An 8,514-nucleotide genomic window follows, 5' to 3' on the forward strand; every position below is an offset into this window, starting at 1 on the left:
GCGGTAGTAACCGAGGCGAAAAACAAATGTCCTAGCGGGTTGTCTTATGGAAAGCAGGCAGCGAACAGCGGGGCTACAGTGACATTTTCCCCACATGCAAAATCATGCAAAAGGTAAATACTCCGGCGGAGGGATACAAACACCATACCAGAACATGGCCGCCTCCGTCATGTCCTCTCTCGGAGTCCCGCCCCTCTCAGGCGTTCCCGGAATGTGATTGGACGCGGGCTTCACAGGGGAGTCTCTCATTGGTCCCCCCCAAGGGTCAATCACGCGCTAACGTCAATGACGCCGATCGAACACTTGGGTACGCTTGTGTCGCCTGGGTGGACTGTGTAGTTACAGCGATATAAAGTGGAATAAAATGCCGCGGATGTGTGTAAATAGAGACGCCGCATCAACGCGTTCGCACTCGACCTCCTAGTTAAGACGGGTCAGCTCCGGAGCACCCAGCGGCGGGCCTAATTTCGTGTTTATCAGCAATATTTCAGGGTAAGTGGAGTGATACATTTCCTTCCTGCGTCTTTTTTCTCCCCCCTCTTTCACGGTTGAAAATTCCGCGTTCGTATTTATTTATAGCTAAACGACAATCCCGCTACTACGCGTTAGTAACTAGAGAGACAGTTACGGTGATTAGCAGGGGAAATATCGACAATTTCCTCTAAAGTAGTGCGTAGTCCGGTTCGTCTTGCCGAGTTAACACGGAGGGAGTGAGGAAGGTAATGGCTGTCGGTCGGACTCGTAACTAGAAAAAATGTGAAATGGCCTGTGTACAGTAACGCTATAGTGTGTCCTTTTACTGTGTTAAGCAAGCACCATTAAAAAAAGGGGGACCCGGTTAAGGGTATTTCATCGGGTTAAAAGCGGGACTCGCAAACCTGACAGCAAGCTCAGCTCCCAGCGTGTCAGATTAAATCTCGAAGGGTTACCTGTCTGCCGTCACTTGGCCTGTTCATTTCTCCAGACTCCCATCTGTCATCGCCCCCATTTCACTTTGTTTTCTCTTCACAGAAAGAAAAAAAAGTCTCTACTGAGCTCATGTGGCCCACATTTCTACTGCAAATGACAAGGCTGTTTTACTTTATTATTATTTTATTTCAGCCTTGTAACGAAAGCTCGTTATTAAAAAGGGCCCTGAGGAAGGATACAAATATTCTGCTTCTAGAGCAATTTGAATTAATGTTAATGGAGGTTAGATATCCTGAACCAAAAAATCACACGGAATGTGATATAGCGAGGGTCAAGCTAGGTTGCTGATATTTGCATGGCCATATTTTACAGTAGGGCCAGCTGTACCTGAGGAACAGCAGGTAGAAACTGGGTGATGAAAACAGATGCTGGATTTGTTTGTTTTTGTTTGTTTTTGTTGCCTCCACTGTAGGGATGCAAAGGCTACAGATTTTTGCATGATCATTATGGCTATACACATAATCGGGGCTTTGTAAAGATGCGTTAATTATTTGACAAAGTGTTATTGCGGCCTGTAATTACAGCACCAAGAGTGGCGGCTGCAGCATAAGTTTAAATGTCCAATATCGTTATTACTATTTTATATATGTTGACAAATTGGACAGCTTTTTTTGTTGTTAGACATCAAAGTTAGTCTATTGTAGGCTCTTTAAGATGTGCACAGTATGTTCATAAGATATAAATGTCTCCTAAAAGGCTCTTATTTTGAAGATTTGCAGGAGCTTCTGTGTTGACGGCTTTAACAAAGTGAACGCTGGTGAGACTGCTTTAGGCCAAAAGGCTTGGTATCGTTTTGTCTCTCCTGCCAACCATAAGACCCCAGCTACCGGGCTGGTTGTTCAAGAATATACGAACACGCCAAATAGACCGACCGGACCGCTCTTGCAGACCGTGCACCTCCAAGCTAAAGGTTACCCGGGTTCTGTTCAGACCTGGTATTACCAAGCTTCCTGCGGATTCAGGTGGTTTACACACAGCAGAGATTAATCTGATTTGCGTTTTTATTGCTTTTATCTCAGCTACAAACTCTTTCTGCACTCCCCCTTTGTGTCTTAACAGATGATATAAAGAGGAAATAACGCGAGAGCTGCTACGTCACAGAGCTCAGCATCAGCGCACATGAGATTTAAACTCATAAAAACGGCACCGCAGTGAAGCAACGGGGCGACTCGCTTGCACAACTTTGTTAGTTTACTAATATGCGCTGCTTAAATGTGACGAGACATTGCAGCGATTTTTTTTTTGTGCTTTGCATGAATTATTTATGGCGTGGTGACCACAGCGGTTAAATCAGCTCCAAACTCAACAACAGTGTCCTGAAATCCACCGTTCAACAAAATGCTGACTGAAAAAAAACCCATTGTTTTTAGCGAGGAAGACCCAAACAAGTAAAACGTTTCGAAAAAAAACTTTCCAGATTCATACTTAGTCGTTTTGAATGAGCTGAGAGCAGCACTAGTTTTGAACAAAGCCTTACTTTGCGTTGATTGCTTGGCAGCTAGTGGCAGGTGGGAGCAGAGGGCTATTCATGAAGTCTTCTTCTGTCTGTATTGAGGACAAACATTTTCAAAAAAGCCCTGTCTGCACATTTATTAGGTCTCAAACACAGCTGTGTTTAACGCTTGGTCCTCCTTGGTAGTTGTAATGAAACTTTTTGAGTTCCTAATGTGCTGCATTTGGATAAAAGCAGCTATCGAGCGCAAGTGACGTCTCAGCGCAGGAACCCAAGCTGCTTGAATACAACCGCTTTGAAAAGGCGATCCTCCACTGTCAAAACAGCCAAGTTTATCAAGAAGAGCAACAAAATCACCTTTTGAATTTACATTGAAACCTGTAAAAAAAAAAAAAAAAACTCAAATAACAACAAAATGAAGTATTAAAAAAAATTATTTGGATTTGGTCAGAATAAATGTCAATTCAATGACTTGTTTGAACAAGTTCAGTTCGTTAGTGAAAGCTCATTGTTAGAAAGAACCTGAAGTATATATTCCTGTCGAGTTCCGCTTTTGGACTATTTGAATTGATGCAAAAGTAGGTTCGATTTCTCTAGAGAGGAATTTGACAGGCTTAAGTCCGGCTATGTCTCTGATATTTGCATGGCCTTATTTACAGCAGGCCAACCACACCTGGAAAAAGTTCGTCCCCCAATCTACCGTATTAATTGTTTGTCCTTGGAAGTCAAAAATACATTTATTAAAGGTAAATTAGACTAAAATGCTAAACATAAAGCTGTACAGTCTACTAATCACTATGAGAAAGAGATGCAGCCTTTTTCTTACATCACTGTTCAAGCTTTAAAAGTCATATCATATTACGAACAGCAACCCCATCAATTGCTTAGCAACTGATCCAGTTGCCCCAGCGATCAGTTATTGCCGTGTCCATTATATAGACTGGGTTAAACAAGAAAAATGAAAAAAATGAAATTGTTTTATAGATTTTAAATGTCACCTCTTTGTTTGAGTTGCAAAAACTTATTGCTTGAAGTCAAAAATCAGAATTTCCTCTGTTATACATTAGGAAATTAATTTATGGCGAAGGGTGTCAGGTACTTTGATCAAAGCGCAACATCTATAAGTAGTGGCATAAAAAGAAATGTGTAAAAAGGTTAGAAATATGCCTAGGATTAAGGAAATGCCACTACATATAAAACAGGTCAAATTGTCTGCTGGGTTCACAGCAGGATCAGCACAGACCTGGGAGAAAATCTATAGTTTCTTTATTTGTAATTAAAATGGAAACGACACCCATTGTACACCCATCAGGTTTTTGTTGGCCAATTCCAATTTCAGATTTTCTTTTATGTCTGAACTGCTGGTGCAAATTTTACCAATTATTTTATTTTTTAGTCAAATTCAAAACGTTAAATGCTTAATAAACTGCTGTGTATATTGACTGCATTTCTTAGATTTGAGACATTGATTAAATTTTTTGACATTTTTTTTTTTTTTTGTAATTGAGCAAATGACCAATCAAAGCTGATCATAGAAAAGTGGCAGATTCTGGTCTCTGGCTGATGGATAGGTGCATCCCTTTATATATATTTTCTGTGCTTAGATTTCAAAATTTTCAATCACGATACCAACGATTAATTTAGAAAGTCAAGGTTTTAAATCCACGACTTTAGAAAAATAGGGTAGTCAAAGTTAAGATTTAACTGCTATGTATACTGTAAAACTAGGAGAGACAGTTTTTTTTCTGTTTTTTGTTAGGAAATGTAGTCCGTATTTAAAGAAATATCTCACTTTTCTATAAAAAGTTAAGCTTAGTTTAGTTTTCAGTTGGATTCAAATCTACTAACTCTCTTAAAGAACCTAGGGCATGTTTCCTCTATTATATTTAATACTTTTAAAAAAAGAAATCACACATCTTATTAGGGAAATCATTAGATTTTAAATTATTTATTTGGCCAAGAGTGCTTGAAATAGACTTCGGATTAGTCAAACTCAGTGTGGTCTACAGGTCCAGGTCAGCATTGTAAAAGAGAACTGGTTATCAGTTTACTCATCTGGTTAAATAAAGGTTAAATAAATGAATAAATATCTTCAGGTTCATGCAAAGTCCCGTGTCTTTGCCTGGCTTGTGGACATGATGGCTGTCCAAAAATCCTGGACACCGCAAGTCGAGTTTTAAGGCACCAAACATTTATCTCCATCCTGTTGTACTTTTCCTAGGCTAGTGCAATAATCCGCTAAAGGTCACTGCCACTAATTATGCTATTTGACGCTCATCCTGAGCCTCACTGTGTTGTTTCCAATCAGAAAGAAATATATGTGGATCACTTTCTTCAGATATTAAAGCAAAGTTGGTCTCACCAATGAATTTTACTTTGATTATTACTGTTAATATTTCTGCTTGCACCTTCCTTAAGATTCATTACTTCATGTGCAACGGTTTCTTTTTCTGCTTTGGGGATTTTATGCATGCAGCTGTGCAATTTTAGATTGGCTGCATGCAGGGCTGCGTGTTAGCCGAGCAGCGACCTCATTATGTTTGTGTCCTATCAGTCCTTCGGCCAGGTCTTAATTGAGCCTATCGGCGGGGGGGGGGGGGGGGGGTGGACTTGTCAATTACAGTAATGAGAGGGCAGGCATGCAGAGAGGAGTCAGGGCAAGCCAGACAAGGCCTTGTAGGGTAGCCCTCATTTTATTCACTAATCAAAGATATTAGTGTTGCCTGAAACTGGTAAAGTTGGAGGTCTTTAAATTATTTTTTTTTCTCCCCTCCAGCAGCGGGATTTTTTTCTGCACGGTGGGTAAAGAGCTGTCTAGTTTAAGTCCCCCTTCAGTTACGGCCAATAGAAGACGTTATGATGCAGAGCAGCTGTATTCATTGACGTATGAAAATCTCCACTCAATTTAATCCAGTTCATTCATATAGCTCCAATTCACTGCACGTGTCATCTCAAGGCACGTTACAAAAAAGTAAATTCAATCGAATCAGACAGATTCCAAGTAAAGTACATACATCTTAATCATGCTAGTTATCAATGTAGTTTATTATTTAAATTAGTGTTGCACCGATACCAGTATCGGACGGGGCTCCGATCCAGCTCTAAAATGGTGGTATCGGTATCGGTGAGTACCAACAAATATGGCACAGATACAATTTTGATGTTTGTATGTTTGTCACTTGAACGCAGCCTTCTCTCTCCCCACTAGTATTATACATGTTATAATTTCATGAATGTTGGACTATTTTGGCCTTTGAGAGCCAAAATTCAGGGTTTAAACGAGATTTTTCAATTATTAATATAATTTCACTGTCTTACTGTTGCACTACTATTACACATGTTATAATTTCACCAATGTTGCACTATTTTGGCATTTGAGAGCCAAAAGTTTATTCAACTATTGTCACCCATTCCAGGTAGGCAATAAAAAGTTCTACTACCCTAAGTAGTATGCAGTTCTTCATAAACACACACACACACATCAATTTCAAACAGATGGTATCGGTATCGGCCAATACTGCACAGCCAGGTATCGGGTATCGGTATAGGGGCCAAAAAATGGCATCGGCGCAACACTAATTTAAATAGGTTAAAAAAAAATTTATGCAAATTGCCTCGAGTCCTCCTGGGTGAGCATGTAGCCACAGTGGAGAGTCGTCTGCATTGTCGCTGAATTTGCAGCAATCTCTCATACCGAGCATGCATGTAGCGACAGTGGAGAGGAAAACTCCCCTTTAACAGGGACAAACCTCCAGCAGAACCAGAACCACGCTCAGCATGAACGGCCATCTGCCACGACCCACAGGGTCTTAGAGAAGACAGAGTAGGGACACAGAAGCACTGATCCAGGAATACTTTCTATGTGAGTGAAAAGTTAAACGGGTAATGGCAGTACAGGGTTTCCTCAAGGATTTTTTTTTTTTTAACCATGGTAGTGGGGGTGGGGGGATGACGTCATCGTCTAGGTTGCATATTTGTACATACATTTGTGACCCAGGCTGTAGGAGAGCTTTTGCCAAGACAACAAAAAGTTATTAAAATAGTGATTAAGTGTGTTTGGAACTAAAAACAGGCTTTTTGCAAAATGATTTATGAATTTTTATACATTGCCTGAATCCACACTACATAAAACAAACTGTATCAAAAAAGACGTTTAGGAGAGGCACACAAAGTGAACGAGGTGAATAAGTGATTGAATTAGTGTGTGAATCAAAAGTCAGTTGTCTCTGAAACTGTTGCACTGAAATGATTCACTGACTCCAGAACGACTAGTGCTTTCGGTGAAGTCGCCATTAAAAAAAGTTGCTTTTTGAAAGAAAGGTGCTAGAGGGCTCTGAAAAGTTGCTAAATGTAGCAACAAAGACGCTAAATGGGCAACACTAGACTGTCGTCTCTAGATACAAACACTGGACTCACGTCCATCTATTGATCTCAGCAGCTTTAACTATGTTTGCACCGTTGTCAGTAGTAATAGCAATAAGGGTCTGTTCCTTTACGTCTTATGCAGCATGGCGCTTAAACCTGGTCCGACCATCTCCCCGGTACCGGCTGGAAAATATGTCGTCTCGAGCACTCTGGTGCGCAGTTTCCATCCTTCATTGATGTAACATACAGTCTGTTTTTTTTTTTTTTTTGATCCACTGTATAAACGAGGACACACTGTATATAACTGATGCACCTTGTCCTACTTTTGGTACTTTTGGCACCTTCTTCTGATTATTGAATACTGAGCTGATGTGACAAGTGAATTTCTCCAATGTGAGATCAATAAAGCCTATCTTATCTTATCTTATCTTATCTTATCTTATCTTATCTTATCTTATCTTATCTGTCAGACTAACGTACGGGTCAATCATGCGACTGGACCAGAGATCAGATGTGGCCGCAACGTACTTAATAGCTGCTCCTCTTCATCCTCGAGCAGCTCTATTAAACATTTAAAATTTCCTCCATTCTCGCAACCTCACTACCTCTTTTGTTTCTTCTTTCACACTGGATGGGGTGGAGTAACGTGACTACAGACTATATGGAGCGCATTGTCTTAAATGGACATGACCATAGCCGGCCTTTACTATAAAAACAACTTTTTCTTTAATTTTTTTTAAAATACCAACATGGGCAAAATGACGCCGGTTATTGTCGTAGATTTCAGTGTTGGTAAATTTTTCGGTTTATTGACCAGGCCTGTTAGAAAGAATTTGAAAAGTCTACACGCTCCTCTTAAAGTTTCATATTTGAACAGGACACACTGCAAAAAGGGAACTAAAAATAAGTAAAACTTTTATGAAATTAATGTATTTGCCCTTGATTTGAGCAGGTAAATAAGATTATCTGCCAATGGAATGAGTATTTTTACCCCTAAAATAAGAGAATTAGATATACAGCACTTGAAATAAGATGATGGAGATGAATTGTCCCTATTTTAAGTGCAAAAATCTTATTCCATTGGCAAATAATCTTATTTACATGCTCAAATCAAGGAAAAATACTCTCATTTCAAGACGATTTTTCTTATTTGTAGTTCTATTTTTGCAGTGCAATATCCACATTCTGTGACTTCTAATCCTTTCGGATTAACTTGAAAAAACAAACCGACAACGTTTTAAAAGGAAGGAAATCAAATAAAAATTATGTTGCTGCAAGGCACACCCCCTTATTATCGGCTATTGGGCCGTGTTCAGAAACAACCCATACGTCCAACCTCATGTTAAACTATTAGAGGGCCCCTGATTAACCCCAGCTAAAGCTCAGCTCTTCTTAGGCTTTTCATGCCCTTTTCTTAGCCATAGCTCACAGAAAAAGCAGTGGTTCCCAGAGGGCATTTGGTGAAATGCGTCGCGGTCAGACGAAACCGAGGTCGGACCTTGTGGCCATAACTCCAAAAGGTTTGTTTGACACAAAAACACTGCTGTACATTGCCAAAATCACCATGCCCAGAGAGAAGAGTGGTGGTGGCAGCATCATGCTTCAGGGATGCTCATCTTCAAATGAAAATTTGACCCAAAGGCCAAAACATACTCCAGAAGAACAAAGGGACGTCATCCTTTTCCTTCATCTCGTTCTTGACACGGGGCTTTTCCTGTGCATTTTCA

General features: G+C 40.1%; 1 protein-coding gene across 1 annotated transcript in view; it reads left to right on the plus strand.

Annotated features, from left to right (window-relative positions):
- Positions 1 to 286: 286 nt before the first annotated feature.
- Positions 287 to 8,514, plus strand: part of LOC105935060 (myocyte-specific enhancer factor 2D homolog) — a gene marked incomplete in the record, with an annotated part of 46,214 nt that continues 37,986 nt past the window's right edge. The window contains 1 exon segment of the mRNA XM_036145264.1: positions 287 to 492.

The sequence above is a fragment of the Fundulus heteroclitus genome, chromosome 13 (genome assembly GCF_011125445.2).
Source record: "Fundulus heteroclitus isolate FHET01 chromosome 13, MU-UCD_Fhet_4.1, whole genome shotgun sequence".
Lineage (NCBI taxonomy): Eukaryota > Metazoa > Chordata > Actinopteri > Cyprinodontiformes > Fundulidae > Fundulus > Fundulus heteroclitus.